Source organism: Carlito syrichta, unplaced genomic scaffold (genome assembly GCF_000164805.1).
Source record: "Carlito syrichta isolate Samal-C Ts95f unplaced genomic scaffold, Tarsius_syrichta-2.0.1 Scaffold305825, whole genome shotgun sequence".
NCBI classification, from domain to species: Eukaryota; Metazoa; Chordata; class Mammalia; order Primates; family Tarsiidae; genus Carlito; species Carlito syrichta.
Genome location: NW_007249921.1, coordinates 235,633 through 259,365, shown reverse-complemented (window position 1 = coordinate 259,365; position 23,733 = coordinate 235,633). Strand labels below are relative to the sequence as shown.

At 39.2% G+C, this 23,733-nt stretch overlaps 1 protein-coding gene across 1 annotated transcript in view; it reads right to left on the bottom strand.

The window, feature by feature from the left end:
* LOC103265066 (rab GTPase-activating protein 1) overlaps positions 1-23,733 on the bottom strand; it is a 62,341-nt gene that overhangs the window by 31,495 nt on the left and 7,113 nt on the right. Inside the window, exon 2 of the mRNA XM_021714846.1 lies at positions 12,888-12,948. The gene's annotated coding sequence lies outside the window, so the exon portion shown is untranslated. The remainder of the gene's footprint in view (positions 1-12,887; positions 12,949-23,733) is intronic.

Genomic DNA, 23,733 nt, shown 5'->3' with positions numbered 1-23,733 from the left:
AAAAAAAAAAAAAAAAATTTTTTTTTTGGTCAATCAACTAGGGGCTGAGTGAATACCCTAAACATGACATCTTCAGTAATGCTGTTATACCTTCCTCTGATGACAGATCTTATTGATTTCACAATAATTTTATTACTCTTTTAAAAACTTACCTGTTCCATAAATAAAAACCCCATGTAATGTATAAACATAATGAAATTAAAATACATATGTAAACATTTTAAATTTGGAGAACATGTTCCTCAAATTCCTTATCTACAAAATACAGTCACGCATCATTTAATGACAGAAATACATTCTGAGAAATGTGTCATTAGGCAATTTAGTCATTGTGTAATCATGTAGTATACTTTTGTAAATCGACATGGTATAGCCCACTACATACCTAGGCTATATGGTATAGTCTACTGCTCCCAAGCTACAAACCTGTACAGTTACTATACCTAATACTGTAGGCAATTACATCAAATATATCTTTAAAAGTACAGTAACAATATGGTATAATCTCTTTTTTTTTAAGATTAGAAAATATACTTTATTTTGAAAGAAATGAGAGAGAGAGAGAAAGAAAGAAAAAGAAATTCACCTCTCCAAGGTAGGTAGTAGAGGGGTTCAAAGGAAAACATGGCGGCAGTCAGAGCTAAAAGAGCACATGGCCACATCAGAGTTTAGTAAAGCAATGGCCATGGTATAATCTTTTGGGACCAAAACATCACTATGGAGCACAATACTACAGAAGTATCTCTTCTGGTAAACAAGACAAATGAGAGAGCAAGAAACAACTTCTCTGGAGGAACCCTGAGGATCTTTCCCATATGCCATAAATGGTTCATTAAATTAGAAAAAGGAAGAATAAGTCAAACGGTGCTTCAAAAGTTTATAAGAATTTCTCAAATGGAAGAAATCCAAAAGAAGAGCATACTAATTTATTGCTATCTTACTTCCTATTAGAAAACCATGCCTAGGCTAATTCTTCTACTTATGCACAAGAAGCCCTTTTCTCTAAACAAAGATCTTGCTCTTCTTTTGTAGTTATGTTCCCTCTTTATTAATAATTCCTATCAATATATAAATATCCTGAAATAACTCACTGAAATCTATATCCCCCTGCAGGTACCTCTGACTCCCTTTTATAGCAAAAATTCTCTAAAGAGTTATCTGTATTTATTGCCACTTTTTCCTCACCTCCCATTTACTCCCCAACCCACACTAATCCTGCTAACACTCCAATCTCTCCAAGAATCCCCAAGAGTGGCTCATGCCTGTAATCCCAGTACTTTGGGAGGCAGAGATGAGAGGACTGCCTGAGTCCATGGTTTCAAGACCAGCCCGGGCAACCTGGCAATACCTCGTCTCTACAATAAGTCAAAAAATTAGCCAGGTGAGGTGGCACGCACCTATGGTTCCAGCTACTTGGAAAGCTGAGGTGGAAGAAGTGCCTTAGTCCAGCAGGTCGAGGCTGTGGTGACAGTGACTGTGCCACTACCCTCTAGCCTGGGGAACAGCAAGACGACTCAAAAAAATAGAAATAAAAAAGAATCCCAAGTCCTCCATCTTGTTATTTTTCAATCATCATCTAAATCAACCTCTTAGCAGAATCAGACAAGTCCTTGCCTAAGTCAGTTGACTACAGAAACATGTTTTTATTTTTGGACTCCTGAAAGTATTCCAGTGATCAATATATGTCTAGCCTTAAACCAGTACCACGTTGTCTTAATTACCATAACTGTGTAGTGTTAAAAATCATAAAGTGTGAGTTGTCTAACTCCGCTCTTCATTTTCAAGATTATGCTGGCTAATCAAGGTTTCTTGCAATCCCATGTGAATTTTCTTTATTATTTTAGTTTCACTCCATCATCCAGGCTGGAATGCAGTGGTGCAATCATAACTCACTATAACCTCAAACTCCTGGGCTCAAGTAATCCTACTATCTCAACCTCCCAGGTAGCTGGGACCACAGGCACGTAGAAGAACATCTGGCTACTTTTTAAATTTTTTTGTACAAATAGGGTCTTGCTATGTTGCCCAGAGTGGTCTCAACCTCCTCCCAAAAAGTGTTCCTCCTACTTTGACCTCCCAGAGTGCTGGGATTACAAAGCATGAGCAACTGCAGTTGGGCCCTTATATGAATTTTAGAATCAGTTTGTCAGTTGGGCTCGGTGGCTCACCCTGTAATTCCAGCACTTTAGAAGGCCGAGGCAAGTGGATTGCCTCAGTCCACGTGTTCAAGACCAGCCAGGGCAACCTAGTGAGACCTCGTCTCCACAATAAAAAAAAGCAAATAGCCAGGCGTTGCAGCATGCACCTGTAGTTCTGGCTATTTGGAACGCTGAGGCAGAAGGATCGCTAGAACCCAGCAGGTCGACGCTGGAGTGGCCTTGAATGTGCCACTGCACTCCAGCCTGAGTGACAGAGTGAGACTCCAACTCAAAAAAAAAAAATAAAAAAGTATCAACTTGTATCTTCAATGATGTTACCTGGGATTCTGTTAAGCACTATACTAAACATGTAGACCAATTTCGGGGAGTACTGTCATCTTAACAATATTGAATGTTTTAATCCAAGAATATCGATGTCTTCTCATTTATTAGATTGTCCTTAATTTCTTTAAGCTATATTTTGCAGTTTTCAGAATATAGATTGTACTTTTTTGTAAAATTACTATTTTATCCTTTTTGATGCTATTATAAATAAAATCGTTCTCTTATAGTTATTTTATGGTGTTCATTGTATGATGGTCATTTAAGAAATACAATTGATTTTTTTGCGGATTCATATTATGTCTTACAATCTTGAATTTACTAGCACTAATAGTATTTTTAGTGGATTTCTTAGGATTTTCCATAAACAAAATCATGTCATCTGCAAATAGTCCTCCTTTCCAAGCAGGATTCCTTTTCTTTTCATCCTAATTTCCTTGGAAATGGCCCCCAGTACAATGTTCAACATAGGTGGTGGGTGCAAACAACCTTGTTTTGCTCCTGAACTTAGAGGGAAAAAATCCACTTTTTCGCCATTAAGTCGTATTTCAAAGCCGGGCACAGTGACTCAAGCCTATAATCCCAATACTTTGGGAGGCCAAGGTGAGAAGACTGCCTGAGCCCAAGGGTTTGAGAACAGCCTGGGCAACGTGGCGAGACCTCATCTCTACAATAAATCAAAAAATTAGATGGGCGTGGTGGCGCGTGTCTGTAGTTCCAGCTACTTGGAATACTGAGGCAGAAGGATCACCTGAGCGCAGCAGGTTGAGGCTGCAGTGGTCGTGAGTATGCCACTGCACTCCAGCTTGGGTGACAGAGTGAGAATCCAACTCAAAAAAAAAACAAAACCATCTTATTTCAGCTGAGGGTTTTGGTAGCTACCCATTATCAGGTTGAGGCAGTCCAGTCTGTTTCTAGTTGGAGTTTTTTCCATTTGTTTTGTTGAAAAGGTGTTGGATTTTGTTATATGCCTCTGCATCTATTGAGACAATCATGTTTTGGTTGTTTTTTTTTTTTTATTCTACTGATGTGGCATATTACATTAATAATTTTCAGATGATAAACCAGACTTCCATTCCTGGGATTAATCCCATTTGGTCATGGTATATAATTGTTCATATATTTATATACCACCTGAATTCACTTTGCTAGTATTTCATCAAGGATTTCCATACCAATATTCATAAAAGATAACGGTATGCAGTTTCCCTGTGATGTCTGTGTCTGATTTTAGTATCAGGGTAACACTACTCTCATAGAATAAGGTGGAGAAGTATTAACTACTTTTCTATCTTAGGGTAGAAGAAGACATTTAAGCCTGGTCGTTACTTTAAGGTGCATTTTTTTGAGTCAGAGTCTCACTCTGTTGTCACCCAGGCTGAAGTGCAGTGGCACACTCATGACCACCACAGACTCACCCTGCTGGGCTCAGACAATCCTTTCACCTCAACCTTTCTGGTAGCTAGAACTACAGGTGTATGTCACCATGCCCAGCTAATTTTTTTATTTATTACAGAGACAAGGTCTCTACAAGCTGCCCAGGCTGATCTCAATCCCCTGGGCTCAGGCAATCCTCTTGCATCAGTCTTCTAAAGTGCTGAAATTACAGGTGTGAGCCACCATGTCCAGCTTTGGGGTGCTTTTTGATTATCAATTCGATCTCTTTACTTGTTATATAGACTCAGACTATTTTTTAATGTTTTGTGTCTTTCTAGAAATTTGTTCATTCCAGCTAAGCTATCACATTTATTGCCATACAACTGTTTGCAGTATTCATTTATAATTCTTTATATTTACATAAAGTCAGTAGTAATATCCCCTCTTTCATTTCTGGTTCTAGTAATCTATGCCTTCTTTTCCTCTTGATAAATTTAGTAAGGTTTGTCAATTTTGTTATTCTCAAATAACCAGCTTTTGGTTTCACCAATTTTCTCTACTGTTTTTTGTTCTCAATTTCATTAATTTCTCTTCTATCTTTCATTTCCTTTCTTCTGATTATTTTAGGTTTAGTGTGCCCTTCTTTATACCAGTGTCTTAAGGTAGAGTGTTAGGATATTGAGTTTGGATCTTTCTTCTTTCCTAATATAGGCACTTACAGCTATACATTTCCCTATAATAACTGGTTAAGCTGTATCTCATAAGTTTTAGAATATTGTATCTTAATTTTCATTCATCTCAAAGTACATTCTAATTTTTTAATTTCTTCTTTGACTTATTTAGAAGTAAATTTTTAAATTTCCCATATCTGTGAATTTTCAATTTCAATGTTATTGATTTCCAATTTCCTTCCCATGTGGTTGCATTAATACTTTGGGTGTACTTGAGAAGAATCTATCTTCTGCTATTGATGAGTGGAGTGTTCTACAAACATCAGGTCTAACTGGTCAACAGTGTTGTTCAAGCCTTCTACTTCTTTGTTGATCTGCCTAGTTTACCCTCCCATAATAAAAGCAGGGTACTGTAATCTTCAATTATTCTTGAATTGTCTATTTCTCCATTTCTTTTTTCATTTTTATTTTCCAGGACCACCAGGCATGAATCTCCCTTCATTTCTGTTAGCTTTTGCTTCATGATGAATTGACCCTCATAAGATTATAAAATGTCCCTTTTATCTTTAGTAACATTTTTTGTTTTAAAGTCTATTTTGCCTAATATCAGAATGGGCACTCCAATTTTCTTTTGATTGCTGTTTGCATGATGTATTTTTCCAACTTTTTGTTTTAACTCTATTTCTATCTTTATAAATCTATAGTACCTCTTGAACACAGCATACAGTTGTTTCATGTTTCTTTATCCAGTCTAGCTGTATCTATTCTTTTGATTATATTGCTTAATCCATTCACATTACATATCATTGATATAATTGGATTTAGTCTGCGTTTCATGTTTCTTTATCCAGTCTAGCTGTATCTATTCTTTTGATTATATTGCTTAATCCATTCACATTACATATCATTGATATAATTGGATTTAGTCTGCCAATTTACCATTTTTTAAATGTGTCTCCTGTCTTTTTTTCTCTATTACAGCTTTCTTTTGCACTTAGTGAATCTTTTCTTATTTAAGATTCAAGAGGTACATGTGCAGGTTTGTCACATTATTACATTATGGTGAGGTTTCAGCTTCTGTTGAGCTGAAGTATTGAACTTCTATTGAGTAAATATTTTCTACTGAGCTTCTCACCCAAATAGTGAGTTTGGTACCCAACGGATAGTTTTTCACTCCTTGCCTCCCCCGCTTCCATCCCCATTTATGAGTCCCTAGTATCTGCTGTTCCGATCCTTATGCCCATGTGTACTCAAGTGTTTAGCTACCACTCCGTGTTTAGTTCTAAGTGAGACCATGTGATGTTCAGTTTCTGGGTTAGTTCGCTTAGAATACTGGCCTCCAGTTGCAGCCACATTGCTGCAAAGGACATGATTTCATTCTTTTTTTTTTTTTTAAGTTGGAGTCTCTCTCACTCTGTCGCCCAGGCTAGAGTGCAGTGGCATACTCACGATCACCACAGACAGACCTGACCTGCTGGGCTCAGGTGATCCTTCCGTATCAGCCTTCCAAGTAGCTGAAACTACAAGCATGTGCCACCACACTTGGCTAATTTTTTGACTTATTGTAGACATGAGGTCTCGCCAAGTTGCCCGGGCTGGTCCTGGACCCATGGCTCAGGCAATCCTCTCACCTCAGCCTTCCAAAGTGCTGAGATTTTAGGCATGAGCTACTGCATCGATTCTTCTTTATGGTTGCAAAGTATTTCATGGTGTAAATGTATGTCATGTGTACATATGTATATATATTACATTTTCTTTATCTAGTCCACTGCTGATGGATACCTAGGATAATTCCATGACTTCGCTACTGTGAATACACACTTAGTAAATATTTTCTAATATAGTATTCATATTACTTTAATAATTTTTTCCATGTATGCATTTAGTAATATCCTTAGTAGCTGTGCTAGAAACTTACAATTTGCATCTTAATTTGTCCAAACAAGCTTCTGATTTATACTAACTGAAAGGACAGAGCCCAAAATGGGAGTTTCTCTGGTCTCCTTGAGCTTATACAAGACAATAATCCTTTCCCGGAACCCTAGACAAGTCACAATACATTAAAAGAAACATCTTTATCCTAATAATAATTTGTCTTTCAGCTACTGACCCTACCCTTCTCATCCATGTGGCTGACCCACCCATCTAGCTACCAGTCCACTTTTGTTTATGTGCTTGTGACAGACTGACCCATTCATCCCGTACTCAGAGACGAGAAACAGACCCCATCAACATGATGTCAGCTCCAGTGAATACTTGCTTGACCCCCTCAAAAGGAAAGCTTTAAAAGCCTTCAACCTCAAGTATCTGCTGCCATGTTTCCTCAAGTGTCTGGCCCCTTTTCTCCCTTAAGAAGTGAATCCAATCTTTTCAATCTACTTTCTTTCTTTCTTTCTTTTTTTAAGTTGGGATTCTCACTCTGTTGCCCAGGCTGGAGTGAGCAGTACGCTCACAGCAACCCCAGTGTCCACCTGCTGGGCTCCGGCGATCTTTCTGCCTCAACCTTCCAAGTAGCCGGAACTACAGGCGCATGCTACCACACCCAGTTAGTTTTTGATTTATTGTAGAGATGAGGTCTCACCAAGTTGCCCGGGCTGGTCTTGAACCTGTGGGCTCAGGCAATTCTCTCACCTCGCCCTCCAAAAGTGCTGGCATTACAGGCTGAGCCACCAAGTCCGGCCTCAATCTACTTTCTAAATAATCTTTCCCAATCTAATTTCTTTGCATCTTTCCCATGGCACTGGTACACTGACCTAACTTAATTCCACTGAGATAGAGAGACATTAATATATAGCTCTCTTCCCTTCTCCCCCTTTTGTGACATTGTTATACATAATTACACCTATAAATGTTACCAGTCTGACAATACATTGTCATGACTATTACTTTATGCAATTCTATAAACACTTTAAAAGAAGTTCAACTGGGTGTGGTGGCTCACACCAGTAATCCCAGCACTTTGGGAGGCAGAGGTGAAAGGATTACCTGAGACCAGGAATTCAAGACTAGCCTGGGCAACTTAGAGAGATCTCATCTCTACAGTAATTTTTAAAAAATTAGCTGGGTGTGGTGGTGTACACCTGTAGTTCCAGCTACTTGGAAGGCTGAGGTAGAAGGATCACCTGAGCCCAGCAGGTCAAGCTGTGGCGGCCATGAGCATGCCACTGCACTCCAGCCTGGGTGACAGAGTGAGACTCTTACTCAAAAAAAAAAAAGTTGAAAGGACAGCAAATATATATTTACAGATTTTGTTATATTAACTTGCTTATTTATCATTTCTGGTTCTCTTCATTCATTCTTATAAATTTAAATAACCATATGGACTCATTTCCTTAGCCTAAATACAACTCTGCTCCAATCTATCTCCCTTTTCCTGTTATTGGAAAACATATTACACTTCTGCATGTCACAGGTTAAACAATATACTCTATATATAACATATAATACAAAAGAAAAGGAGAAAATACGCATTTGTAGTGGTTTTTATTATTCTATAATTACCTTTATCAATGTTCTTTGATTTTTCATGTGGATTAAAATTATCATTTGGAGTCCCTTGCTTTCAGCCTGAATAACTTCCTTTAGTGTTTCTTGTAGGGCCAAGTCTACTAGCAACAAATTATCTCTGTTTTTGTTTAATTCAGAATGTTCTTATTTCAAAAACTTTCAGTTTTAAATAACAGTTTTGCTGGATACAGAATTGTTGGTTGACAGTTCTGTGGGTTTTTTGTTTATTTTTGAGACAGGATTTCACTCTGTTGCCCCGGCTACAGTGCAGTGGCAAGATCTCGGTTCACCACAGTCTCAAACTCCTGGGCTCAAGCAATCCTCTTGTGAAGCTGGGACTACAGGTGTGTGCCACCATACCTAGCTAGTTTTTCTATTTTTTGTAGAGGCAGAGTCTTGTTTTGTTGTCCAAGTTGGTCTTGTACTCCTGGACTCAAACAATCCTCCCATCTTGGCCTGCCAAATTTTTGTTTGTTTGTGTACTTTGAATATGTTATCTCATTGGCTTCTTGCTTCCATTGTTTCTGCTGAGAAGTTAGCCATAAATCTTATAAGGATTCCTTTGTAAGTGATGAGTCATTTATCTCTTCCTGCTCTCAAGATTTTTTTTTTTGAGTTGGAGTCTTTTGAGTTGGAGTCTCACTATCACCCAGATTGGAGTGAAGTGGCCGCTCCCGGCCACCGCAGCCTCGACCTGCTGGGCTCCAGCGATCCTTCCGCCTCAGCCTTCCAAGTAGCTGGAACTAAAGGTGCGTGCTACCACACCCAGCTAATTTTTTTGATTTATTGTAAAGATGAGGTCTCGCCTGCCCAGGCGGAACTTTGGTTTTTAGCATTTTTACCATAATATGCCTCTTTGTGGATCTCTATGCATTTATTGCACTTGGGAGTTCACTGAATTTCCCAGATGTGCAGATTTTTCTTTTTCAATAAATTGAAATATTTTCCTGGTAACTTCTCTCTTCTCCTTTTGATACTCTTCTCCTTTTGATACTTCTCTCTTCTCCTTTTGAGCATGTTGGCACACTGAATAGTCCCATATTTCTCTGAGGCTCTGTTTATTTTTCTTTATTATTTTATTTTTTATGCTTTTTGGGTAATTCTCATTAATCTTTTTTTTTTTCTTCTTTTGAGTTGGAGTCTCACTCTATTGTCCAGGCTAGGACATGGTGGCATGATCACGGCTCAATGAAGCCCCAACTTCCTGGGATCAGGTGATTGATTCTTCTGCCTCGGTCTCGTGAGTAGCTGGGACTATAGGTATACGCCACCATGTCCATTGAATCTAATTTCTACTAATCTACTATCAGGTCCATTAATTTTTTCTTTCGCCAGCTGAAATGTACTGTTTTGCCCTGCTATTGAATTTTTCATTTCAGTTGTTTGCTTTTCAATTCCAGAATTTCCTTGTGGCTCTTTTGTTTGTTTGTTGAGTAGGGGTCTCACTCTGACGCTCAGGCTGGAATATAGTGGCATGCTCATGGCCACTGACTCTCAACCTGCTGGGCTCAAGCAATCCTTCCACCTAAGCCTTCCAAGTAGCTGGAACCACAGTCATGTGCCACCACACCTGGCTAATTTTTGATTTACTGTAGAGATGAGATCCTGCCAAGTTTCCCAAGCTGCTCTCAAACCTCTGGGTTCAGGCAATCCTCTCACCTCCGCCTCCCAAAGTGACGGGATTACAGGCATGAGCCACCACACTTGGCTTGGTTCTGTTTTTTAAAAATGTCTATTTCTTTATTAATATTATTTATTTGATGTGACAATGTCATCACATCTTCCTTTATTTCCTTATGCATGATTTCCTTTAGTTTGTTGAACATAATCATAATGGCTACTTCAGAGACTTTGTGTGTTAAATCCAACTGGTCACTTTCACAGGCAATATTCATTGCCTGCTTTTTTTGAGGGGTTTATGGGTCTTATTTTGTTTCTCTGCATTCATCACAAATTTTGGCTAGAAACTAGACATTTTAGATTTGTTGTACCAAATCTGGCTATTAATCTCCCCATTTTAAAACTTGTTGTTTATGCTTGTTAATTAACTGGCTTGTTTAATTTTAGTAGGTTCTATTCTCCAGCCCCTATAATGTTAAGACACTGAGGTTGTTCCTCAGGGGGCTGAGACTTGGGATTGCTCAGAGTCACCTTGGGATGCGAGTGCTTTTGACAGTTCTCTCTCTGTCTGACCACACCTAGTTGTTAAGCTCCAGTAATTGCTGGCTGATTGCTCTAATGATTTCAATGTACTGGAGTATAAACTGCCCCACAGACTAAATCAATCAAATTTAGGTATCTCTGAAGGGAAAGTTCCAGAGATCAATGGTTGAGAATTTGTTTTGATGCCTGGTGGTCTCCTCCCAGGTGTGTCTTTCCCTGCTTTTCTCAGGTAAATTAGCAGATCTACAGTTAAGCCTAAATATTCGATCAATTTATCAATATTTTCCCAATTATATTTCATAACAACTTCTACTGTTTTTTAGAGTAACCTTAGGCTTAAATTTCTTTGTTTTAAATTTTGAATCAGAGTCTCTCTCTGTCGCTCAGACTAGAGTGCAGTCACAGGATCACAGCTGCCACAGCCTTGACCTACTGGGCTCAGGTGATCTTTCCGCCTTAGTTTTCCAAATAGCTGAAACTACAGTTGTACACCACCATATTCAGCTAATTTTTTTTTTTAAATTTATCTTAGAGACGTTGCCCAGGCTGGTCTTGAATCCCTAGAATCTGGCAATCTCTAGTCTTGGTCTCCCAAAGTGCTGGGATTACAGGCCATTAGCTACCACACCCGGCCAGGCTTAAACTTCTTTAAATGAAGTCTACTCCTTTAGGAAAAGATTAAGAGCTATTTCTTTGCCAGCTATTCTCTACGGGCAAAATCTCTGAGTCAAGGCTCTGGAGCTAAGAGTGGGTACAATGGCATACTTCTCATTGAGCAACACCCACCTTTACTTGCTATGCCTGAAGTAAAAACTCTGTTCCAGGAGCAGGGGCTAGGTAGAAAAAAGGAGCCCCCACCTCTTAGTCACATTTGACTAGCAATAGGCGTCTGGAGGCAGAATGAGAGATGTTGATGTCCTGCTCCTCCCCTGGAAATCAGCTCGGACTGGGAGCTGCAGGGACATGAAATCTTTTCTTTTTCAGACAAGGTCTTGCTCGATAGCCTAGGTTGGAGTACAGTGGCATGATCATAGCTCACTGCAGCCTTGAACTCCTAAGGTCTATTTGCTGTTCCCTCTGTAAAACTCTTTTCCCAGATTTCTCCATGGTTCTCTTCTTCCTATCATTCGGGTCACCTTAAATGTCATCTTAAGACCTTCTCTGAAATAGTACCTGTCATTCACTCTTTCTTTACTTTTTTTGGGGGGGGTTACTGTTTTTTATTTATTCCTCTATATATTTATGAATGACAATGAGAGTTTTCAAAATTCTAACAAAAATTTCAAAGGTCAAAGAACAATCACATCATTCACTCTTTGTCCACATACCCTACTTTTTCTTCACAGCACCGAAATTTACTTGACATATTTAGAGTCTGTTTCCCACATTAGAATAAAAGCTCTAGGAGGACAAGAGGCTTTGCCTGTGTTTTTGTCCACTGTATCCTCAGTACCTGGAACAGAACTTGGCACATAGTTGTGACATAATAAACACTTGTTGAATGAATAGATGCAAGCAAGACTAGAAATACTTTTCAATTACTTATATTTTAAATTACAATTTTAATAAATAATGTTGTTATTTATAGCCATAAAGAGTAGAACAGTAACAAAGTATGGGAAAAGAAGTAATAGTTGTTTGACTGAGAAAAGATAAACAGAAGTGGTCAATGGCTAGGTATATATTTATTTTATTTTTTTGAGTTGGAGTCTCACTTTGACGCCCAGACTGGAGTGCAGTGGCCGCTCCCGGCCACTGCAGCCTCGACCTGCTGGGCTCCAGTGATCCTTCCGCCTCAGCCTTCCAAGTAGCTGGAACTACAGGTGCGCGCTACCACGCCTGGCTAATTTTTTTTGATTTATTGTAGAGATGAGGTCTCACCAAGTTTCCCAGGCGGGTCTCGAACCCACAGGCTCAGGCAATCCACTCACCTCAGCCTCCCGGGATTACAGGCTGAGCCACCGAGCCTGGTTATGGCTAGGTATTTAAAGTTGTTTCAATAATCCTAAACCTTATTTTTATAAATAGCATTGATGACCTGCCAGTACCCTTACATAACATATACCAGGACCAAACTAGACAAGCACCTCTGACTTAAAGCAAAAGTGAAAACAAAACTAAAATGGCAAATGTTTATACTGTACCCACTAGTTTTGACTCTATTTTTTTTTCTTTTTTTAGTTGGGAATCTCACTCTGTTGCCCAGGCTGGAGTGCAGTGGCACGATCACAGCTACTGCAGCTTTGAACTGCAGGGGTCAGGTGATCCTTTGGCCTCATCCTCCCAAGTAGCTGGGACTACAGCTATGCACCACCACATTTGGCTAAGTTTTTATTTTATTGTAAAGACGAGGTCTTGCCATGTTGCCCAGACTGGTCTTAAACTCCTGGGTTCAGGTAATCCTCTCGCCTCGGCCTCCCAAAGTGCTGGGATTACAGGCGTGAGCCACTTGCACCTGGCCAAGTTTTGACTCTTATGAGTATTTCAAGATTTAGGAAAACTAACCAAAGTGAAAATCCTTTGTCAAACATACATTTGTCACTAATTATTTAAAAATTATAAATATTAAAGAAAAAAGTATATTAATTCTATGTTCTTAGTTTTCCCCATATGCCTTCCCTGTTAAGGTCAGGTTTTGCAATGAGCTTACACAACCTAAGCAAAACAAATTTAGGTTATGGAGTTTTACCTTGAGTCCTGTTTTCTCATCATCACTTCCATTATTTGTAGATGGTGTCTCATCTCCTTGCCTGGAAACCAAGACAAAATCTTCGCTATTAAGAGTAGATACTGAGTCTGAGGAGACACTGATTTTTCCAACAGAAGCCTTGTCATCCATAACTCAAGAATGAGGCTCACTCATGAATGATTAAATATTTTTTAAATGCCTGAAAAACAAAAACCATAAAGATACTCATATAGAATGTCTGCCAGATATTCAATTATGCTCTAATTCTCACAAAACTTATATGAAAAAAATTTAAAACATACTTCCAAAATATTTTTCCAAAACTTTTACTACTTATAGTTAAGGCTCTTTTATTATTGTTGTTGTTCCAGAAAATAAGAGAATTTTATGCTATTCAGGGTCAAGATATTTCAGACTTCAAAAATAAATAAAACATATTCTCTTCAGAATAACCCTCTCTACCTCTACCTACAGTGACTTCTTTGACATATGTTGCAACTCTAGTCTTAGCCTCCAAAAATAATGAAGTACTAAACTTCTGCTTTCTACCTTCTAATTTTTAAAGGTGGGCATGTAAATGAAATTGAAAGCATTTGGTAATTGAGATAGTACAATAAGACTTTCCTAGCAATATTGATACTTAAAATTTCACATTAATACCCAACAGAGAGAAATTCAAGCCAGATAAATATAAGCATAAATTTGAAAACTGGGAAATATCTTATATACCAAGAAATCAGAAGTTCATTAAAAAATGAATCTTCCCACATCACAGTTTCCTAGAACTCAACTCAATATGAACATTACCCAATAAAAGAGTTTCAAGCCAAAAATTCCCAGCAAAAAGGATAAAAGATATGTCACTTTTGAAAACCCATTCAATTGTTTACTAACTCCTGGAATAAAACTCAAGCTCATTTACCATTTTAAAGCCTGGTTCTGTATACTTAGTGGCAGTGTTTCATTTGGCTGTCAAAACATCAACAGAACAATACAACATTATACTCAGAGTTTGAAATGATTAAAAAAAGTAATTACAGTTCTGTGTTCATCTCATACCTTAGAAATGTAAGGTTCTGAAAGTCTGTTTAATTTCTCCAATTGAGAATTCCTGATTTATACTTTAGATTTCTAACTGATTATATATTTATTCAATATACACCATGTGTCAAGTACTATTTTCCCTTCAAAGGTCTACACAGAAATATCTGGCAGCAGGTCTTTCTGTGAAATCCCTGAGTATTACAGTTGGAAGAAAACTTAAAAATCATCACTACTGTTAAACATTTAAGGAAATTACAACCCAAGAGAAGTAAGGTCATTTAACCAGTTAATGGCACAGAGCTAAGGTTAGAACTCTGAACTCTCTGCTGCTTTTTATTTAAACAAATCCCCATGCAAACAACATATTACAAGTGTACATTTTATAGAATCAACTCTAAATATATAGTGTGGTAGTCAAAAACACTTCCAATTGTCTTTGAAACATTAAGAATGTTGTTTTAATTCATCCATCCAATGAATACTCATGGAGTAGCTAATGCCTAAAGGACAAGCTATGGTAAACAAAACAAATTAGATCCTTGCCCAAAAGAAGTCTGCAGTTTAGTAAAAAACAGAGGCAAATCATACCAGCTAATAGGTACTTATTTAGAAAACTATGAGGCCGGCCGCAGTGGTTCATGCCTACAATCTCAGTACTTTGGGAGGCTGAGGCAAGAGGATTGCCTGACCCCCAGGTTCGAGACCAGCCTGGGCAACTTGACAAGACCTCGTTTCTACAACAAATTTTTTAAAAATATTGGGCGTGGTGGCACATGCCTGTAGTTCCAGCTACTTGGAAGGCTGAAGTGGAAGGATTGCCCGAGCCCGGCAGGTCGAGGCTGCAGTGGCCATGAGCCTGGGCAACAGAGCGATACTCCACCTAAAAAAAAAGAAAGAAAATGATGGGAAATGTTGGGAGAGGGACTAACTCAGACCTTTGTTACAGTTATATATCATATTTAAATACCTTCTAGGCCTTTGTCTTCATAGGATTCCCTTCCCAAAGTGGTTTCCTTGCTTTAGTACTTGATCAACTCCAACTCATCATTCATGATCTAAACCTCCTACTCTTAGTAATCTTCTTAGTTCACTTGCCTAGTCTCACCCCAGAATCAAATGAACTGTTTCCCATATTATTTTACATTGGTTTTTTTTTTTTTTTGAGTCGGAGTCTCACTCCATTGCCCAGGCTGGAGTGCAGTGGCACACGCACGGCCACCCCAGTGTCGACCTGCTGGGTTCTGGCAATCATTCCATCTCAGCCTTTCAAGTAGCCAGAACTACAGGCGCACGCTACCACAACCAGCTAATTTTTTTTTATTTATTGTAGAGGTGAGATCTCACCATGTTGCCCAGGTTGGTCTTGAACCCGCGGGCTCAGGCAATCCTCTTGCCTAGGCCTCCCCAAGTGCTGGGATTATAGGCTTCAGCCACTGCACCCAGCCTACATTTGATTTTTTTTTTTACAGTACTGATTATGTTGTTTTATCATTTGATGGTGAGTGCCTCCTAAATTTATCACATGCCTATTTCACAGATGAGGAAATTAAGGCTTAGAATGATGACGTAACTAGTTCAAGGTAATAAGTCAAAAATTGAACCCAGCTATCTATGACTCCAAAGGCTGTACTCTTTCCATTAGATTATAATGCCTTTCTAATGCCAAAAATTTAAGCCTTGTCCCAAAACACTCAGTATTGGGTAAAGGAGTCTTTACCTTTTTTAGAACTTATACTTTAAGAGAGGTTTCATAATCAATCAATTAAGTCGTTTATTCATGTTTTAAAATGTGATTAACAGTAGGAGAGCAGAGGGCCTGGGAAAGTGGCCTAGAGCTCTTATCTCAAAGACACTAATGACTTTGTATAACACTACTCTGCACTCGAAAATAATATACTTTGATAATTACACTATAGAAAAGAAGATTTGACAGGCTCAAAGCTCCACCTACTTTCTTTGAGATGGTGATAGGAAAATAAATATTATAAGATATTTTATTGTTTTAGCAAATGAAAGTAATGGAATTGCTCAGAGGAATGAGGTTTACCAAAACGCAAAGAAGTCAGACCGGGTGGCTCACGCCTATAATCCCAGCACTTTGGGAGGTCCAGATGAGAGAACTGTCTGAAACCAGGGGTTTGAGACCAGTGTCTGGCAATTTGGCAAGACCTTGTCTCTATAATAAAATATAATCAAAATATGAGGTGGGCATGATGGCACATGCCTGTAGTTCCAGCTACTTGGAAGGCTGAGGCAGAAGGATCACCTGACTCCAGCAAGTTGAAGCTGTGGTAGCCATGATGTGGTACCACTCATGCATGGGTAACAGAGTGAGACACTGACTCAAAACTGTCAAACAAAACAAAAAACCACTAAGTAGTACAGGAAAAATCATACAATAAGACTCCTTTTTCTCTGCCCTCCATGGAAGAGGATGTCCATGAGCTCTACAACCTCTGGAAAGGACTACCCATTCCCTAGCCTCCACAATGAAGAGGTGCCCTAGAACTTGGAACATTTTTGGCAGTATTCCAGAGAATCACAGCCTCTGTCTCAAGACCAAAAGGACTACTTTTGTCTTATTTTTAATTCCTACTTAGGTCAGTTACCACAAGAAGTCCCCCACTCTAATTCTTCATCCTTCAGATTATAAATCTAATTCCAATGAACAAGAAGGTAAAATTTTCTCCCCAAAACACCCTGCACAGTCATCCCCCTTTCTACATTTCCCTGTAGCATCTATAACCACTTGACATACTTTAATTTTAGTAATCTGTTTTTAAGTATCATGTAAGCTAGAACCTAAGCTTCACGAGGGCAGGGATTTTTGTGTTTGATTAACTGCCAAATCCCTAGCACCTGGAACAATGCCTAGCACATAGTAGGTGTTCACCTATTTATTCAAGTAGTAGAATAAACAGCAAGTAAAGATGAACAGAGCAGCTGGGCTTGGTGGCTCAGCCTGTAATCCCGCGCCTTTGGGAGGCTGAGGTGAGCGGATTGCCTGAGCCCACGGGTTCGAGATCCGCCTGGGCAACTTGGCGAGACCTCATCTCTACAATAAATCAAAAATTAGCCGGGCGTGGCAGTGCGCACCTATAGTTCCAGCTACTTGGAAGGCTGAGGCAGAAGGATCGCCAGAGCCCAGCAGGTCGAGGCTACAGTGGCCGGGAGCGGCCACTGCACTCCAGTCTGGGCAACAGAGTGAGACTCCAACTCAAAAAAAAAAAAAAGATGAACAGAGCAAGAGCCACCCAATGAAAAACAAAAACCAACTTTAATAAATTGACAATAAGAACAGCAATCATATTGATGAAGCACACAATTAGGAGTTCAGAAAAATGCGAATTAGAATACTGGTTTTACCATTTTCTGATACTATGAGCTAGTCACAGAGAGCCCCAGTTTCCATTAGAGAAAACGTACTGTCTTTTAGAGTTATTGTAAAAATTACTAAAACTATACATAAAGCATTTAAAAATACACACAGAACATTATATGTAACTCAAGTTTTCAAAAGCTAACTTCCAATTTTTAAAAATTTAACAGATATTAATTGATTTAAGTAATCCAAGTTAAGAAACACATTATGAGGCAAAAATACATAAATTTCTTAATTTCATGTTCTGATTTGTTTATATCTAAATAAATACTTTGAATAAAATGCCTTATCTATAATACAAAGTAACAAAATGTGTACATTCTAATCTAATTTTATTATCCTACAATTCTATAAGGTAGACAGAATAAGAATTATTATTTCATTTAAAATAAGATGAAATAAGATAATATAGCCCAGGGGTTCGAGACCAACTTGGGCAACTCGGCAAGATCTCCTCTCTACAATTAATAAAAAAATTAGCTAAGTGTGGTGGTATGCACCTGTAGTTCCAGTTACTTGCAAGGCTCAGGTGAGTGGATTGCCTGAGCCCACGGGTTCGAGACCCACCTGGGCAACTTGACGAGACCTCATCTCTACAATAAATCAAAAAATCAGCCGGGTATGGTAACACATGCCTGTAATTCCGGCTACTCGGAAGGCTGAGACGGAAGGATTGCCGGAGCCCAGCAGGTAGAGGCTGTGGTAGCCGGGAACGGCCACTGCACTCCAGTCTGGGTGAAAGAGTGAGACTCCAACTCAAAAAACAAAAAAATACATGTGAACACCCTGGTATTTACTAGACACTAACAATTTCTCTCCTTCTTTTACAAAAGTGATGAGGTTAGAGCCTTGTAACATGCCCAATTACCAACAGAGCAAGTAGGTGAGTGCAAGTCGAAGGATGCTTCCTTTTCTACAACTCTTTTAAGTCACTTGATATGACAATTTTGTTATTTATACAGCCTCCTGTATCACACACAAAAGTTCAATTATGCTTTATTTTCATTACACTTATCCTTTCATTACTTGTATTCTTACAGAGACATAAAAGATCACTACAAATTTTTATAAAAAATTAGTCTCTTGGTTAAAGGATATTGTTTAAAAAAGAAAAAAAATTAGTCTCATGATACCAAAACCCTATATAAACTTTTTGCCCAAATTCACTCCTCTGTGCCATAAGTGACAATTTTATGCTCAACTATGCATTTCTACAAAGACTATAGCATAAACTACACCTCAATATTGCTGAATAAAGACTCACATTCAGTTGGGTCCCTGTAATCCCAGCAACAAGGAGAGGCTGAGGTGGGAGGATCACTTGAAGCCAGAAGTTTGTGATCAGTCTCCAAAGCGAGACTCCATCTCTAAAAATAAAGAAAACAGCCAGGTGTGGTAGCACCCAGTTACTTGGGGGGCTGAGGCAGGAAGATTGCTTCAGCCCAGGAGTTAGAGGCTGTAGTGATCTATGATCATGCCACTGTACTCCAGACTGGTTGACAAAGTGAGACCTTGTTACCGCCCCCTCACCCAAAAAAGATTCACATTAATTCTCAATCTCCTCTTAAACACTCTAAATCCAGCTAATAGAGAATGAAATAGAAAGAACTGGTCATAAGAAAGGTTTTGATAGTCCTTGAAAGGCAGTCAGCTCCTACATAATCAGTATTTACTTTTTTAAAACTTGAACTTTTGCCGGGCTTTGTGGCTCAGCCTGTAATCCTGCGCCTTGGGAGGCTGAGGTGAGTGGATTGCCTGAGCCCGCGGGTTCGAGACCCGCCTGGGCAACTTGGCGAGACCTCATCTCTACAATAAACAAAAACTAGCCGGGTATGGTAGCGCGCGCCTGTAGTTCCAGCTACTTGGAAGGCTGAGGCGGAAGGATCGCCGGAAGGATCGCCAGCAGGTCAAGGCTGAGGTGGCCGGGAGCGGCCACTGCACTCCAGTCTGGGTGACAGAGTGAGACTCCAACTCAAAAAAAAAAAAAAAAACTTCAACTTTTTGTTGGGGGAGGTAGTACTGTTTCTAGTCACTAATATAACTCTGAGCCATAACATAAACAGTGAACTTGCAGTGGCATGGATTGGCTAACATGCAATTAGTAGAGGCAAAAACTACCTCTCAGTGAGAGACCTACCTAGCTTAATAAAAGAGGTATGGTGATACTCATAATTGAATTTGGCATGTTTGAGAGAAAATATACTAATGCCTAGCTATGAAACCAGAGTTTAGTTCACCTTTATTTCCTTGGTTTTCTTTTCTTTTTCTTTTGAGTTGTCTCACTCTGTCGCCCAGGCTGGAGTGCGGTGGCATGCTCACGGCTACTGCAACCTCGACTTACTGAGCTCAGGTAATCCTTCCCCCTCAGTCTTCCAAGTAGCTGGAACCACAGGCATGTGCCATTACACCCGGCTAATTTTTTATTGATTGTAGAGAAAAGATCTCACCATGTTGCTCAGGCTGGTCTTGAACCCCTGAGCTCAGGCAATCCTATTGCCTCTGCCTCCCAAAGTGCTGGGATTACAGGCTTTAGCCACCATGCCCGGCTCCTTGGTTTTTTTTAAGACTTTTTTTTAAAGGAGCAGTATTAACTGCCTCCACTTCGTCAGTGGGACTCCCCCCTCAAAAATTTGACTCCCTTATCACCTTCACGCAACCATTTCTTTTAAAAATCATCAATAACAGCTGGGCATGGTGGCCATGCCTGTAATAGCAGCACTTTGAGAGGCTGGGGCAAGAGGACTGCCTGAGCCCAGGGATTCAAGATCGCCTGAGAAACATGGCAAGACTGCATCTCTACAACAAATCAAAAAATTAGCTGAGTGTGGTGGCGCACATCTGTAGTTCCAGCTACTTGGAAGGCTGAGGCGGAAGGATCGCCCGAGTCCAGCAGGTCGAGGCTGCAGTGGCCGTGAGCATGCCACTGCACTTCAGTCTGGGCAACAGAGTGAGCCTTCAACTCAAACAAAATAAAAATAAATATATAAAAGTCATCAATAACACAAAATTTCAGAACTCAAAGAATTCTTTCAGTTCTCATCTTCAGTTCACTCTTCAGTTACATCTACCTGTTAAATGAAAATGCTGGCCATTTCGTTATTCTGAAACTCTTTTTGCTTCCATGTGCTACCTCTTCTAAGTTCCCATTTAGGTTCCTTTTCTTCTGCTTGTTTTAAAAATTACATCCTTGTTTCTCATTTCTCTGACTGTCTCATTAACTAGCATGGTTATAGTTTTCTATTGTATGCTGATAATACTCTAGTCCTATGTTTTTCTTCTGAATTCCAAAGGGTTTTTATGTTTTCTTTTTTTTTTTCTATGCAGTATCCAGTGTCTGATATATGCCAGGCACTAGGTACAGTGTTATAGTGAAAAATAAAAGGTAATCCTTAACCTTTGATAGGTTTACAGTGGTAGAGAAAACAGACTAATAAGCATGTTATTATAATACAGTATAGTACTTACTATAATAGAGGTATGTAGGGTGTTATGAGCATACATAGAAGGGTGTTATGAGCATACATAGAAGGGTTCTACTATATGCATCCCCTGGTCACCTCAAAACCCATTCCATGTATCCACAACCAAACCATGTAAGCCCATGTGCCAGCATATTCTTCTTCTTGGTCAACAGATCCAAAACAAACATTTAAAAAAAAATTAAAACTTGATCCCTCTTTTCCTTATTCTCCCTTGGAACTCCAATGGGTTTTAGTTGTAAAGCACCCCAGTCTATTCCTTCTTCACCATCCTTCATGTCTGTGACTTGTATTTATTCTCCTCAACTTGTCCACAGCAAAAAAATCTTCCTATCTACTCTCTCATCATTATCTAGCTACCATAGTTAATTTCTAAAACTTAGATCCGATCATATATTCCACCTCTCCCCCTCTCTCAAAAGCTTTGATTGCTCCTGACTTAAAACAGAATAAAATCCAAATTCCTTACATCATTCACTTCTTCAAAATCAGGAGCCAATCTACATTCTAGTCTTTTCTTATATTAAACCATACCCGACAACATATCAACTATGTCATACATTTTTATGCTTTCAAGCCTTTTCATATGCTGTTTACTAAGCTAGGAATGTGTCTCTGTTTCCCTAGTTCACCCTTCTTCCCCAGCAACCATCTAGTGATGCAACCTCCCCCTTTCCAAACTCTTTCCTTTACTTTCTCCAAGGGTTCCTAAAGTTTTTGGTTTGTTTTATACTTCTATCACAGATTACCACATTTACCACACAGCCAAATATTAATACCTTTTCCTACTCCACTATATTGATTGATCCATTCATTCCAGAAGCAATTACTAAGTATAAACCACCATGTCAAATGCTGGGAATACAATGTGAACAAACACAGTCCCTTAAACTACTCATGGACAGGGATCTTATGTTTTATTCATATTAATTTCATATTCTTGATTACTGGCAGTGTTGAATAAATTTGGTTGGTTGGATATACTTCATCAGTGTTTAGCTAGTAATGTGAGACAAATGACAAATATGCTACACTATATGCATGTATTGGGGATGTGGATATGGAAGATGGCTAGAATAAGTAGATTAAAAAATAGATTTTTTGAATGTGCTTGACTGACTCTTCATCAAGTCCCCAACTGTCACTGGGTCACAAAACATAACTTGGATTCCTTTGGACCAAACACTTGTCATCACTTCCCTCCCAATCCCCATAATTTTTGTTGCTCAACCAGGGAGAATATGTGCAACCAGTGAGAAAGTGGATACAGCTTGAGGGAAGCTTAAGGGGGGATGCTTAAATCACCTTGTTAAATCTAAGAATACTTATTAGCTCTTGAATGCCAATTATATATGCCCAACATGGTACTAAAAAGTTTTACATGCACTCATCTTCACACTAACCTTGTCAGACGGGTATTAACTTCGTATGAGACAGGCAAACTGAGGCTCAGACAGTTGAGTAACTTGCTTAAGTTTACAGAGAAAATTGTGGAACTTGATCCAAACCCAGGTATCTAGGTGCCTCTGTCATTGTGTGAATTGCATCTCTCTCCTTCTTGATGTCCCTATCTCCATTCTCTCCCCATTCCAATCCATCCTCTATGCTGCTTCCAGTTGTATCCTTCCAAAACACAGATCTGGTAATATTACTCCCTGTTCAGAAAAAGAACACGACAGGAAGTAGCAAAAAATCAAGTCTGAAAAATACTGTAGTAGAAGCCAGACTCGGTGGCTTAGCCTGTAATCACAGCGCTTTGGAAGGCCGAGGTGAGTGAATTGCCTGAGCCCGCGGGTTCGAGACCTGCCCAGGCAACTTGGCGAGACCTCATCTCTACAACAAATCAAAAATTAGCCGGACATGGTAGCGTGCACCTGTAGTTCCAGCTACTTGGAAGGCTGAGGCGGAAGAATCGCTGGAGCCTAGCAGGTGGAGGCTGCGGTGACCGGGAGTGTGCCACTGCTCTCCAGTCTGGGCGACGGAGTAAGACTCCAACTCAAAAAATAAATAAATACTGTAGTAGGCCAATTCCTATAGGTTTGTAAATCGTTAAAATTATACAAGTAGGAAATAAGTTATATAAAAAAAGATACACTACATTAGTCTCAGCTGTTTTTTTTTTTTCCTCACTTTTTTCTTGGTTCTGAATTTTGTTTCCCTGCGCTGGTTTCCACATGAATTTCTCACAGCCTATCCCTGAAAAGGATGGGATAAATCTAACAAAACTCAATAGAACACCATCCCTTCTTTATAAAAGTAAATTCCTTTCCACCACTACTAACTGCTAAACAATAGATGTCTTTGTTTCAAGTTTGACTCTGAATTCCTGGGTTGTTTCTTTAATTATTTTAGTGAACTAAAAGAACCATAATTTCAGCCTTCTGATTAATTTTAGGTTACCTTAAAAAAAAAAAAGAAAACAAAAAATTATCTTGGGCCTGGTGCACTAAAAAGCAAAAAAAATCCAGTTTATCGAAAACCCACTCTTGGCCAGGTGCAGTGGCTCATGTCTGTAATTTTAGCACTTTGAGAGGCAGAGGTGAAAAGACTGCCTGAGCCCAGCTACTAAGAAGGCTGAGGCAGAAGAGTCGCCTGAGCCTGAAGGACTGTCTAAGCCCATGAAGTCGAGGATGCAATGAGCTGTGATCATGCTAGTGGACTCCAGCCTGGGAGACAGAGAGAGAACCCGACTCAAAAAAGAAAAAAAACCCCACTCTTAGGGAAATTTTAACCTATCAATGCCTGTGACAATTTACTTCTTTAAATTATTAAATGACTTTTAGTTCCATTAAAAGTGAGCTACAAAAGATACTTAAAGGAATATAAAAATTTGCTAGACAAAAGTAGGGGTCTTAAAAATTTTACAAATTGTAGCCGGGCTCGGTGGCTCAGCCTGTAATCCCGCGCCTTTGGGAGGCTGAGGTGAGTGGACTACCTGAGC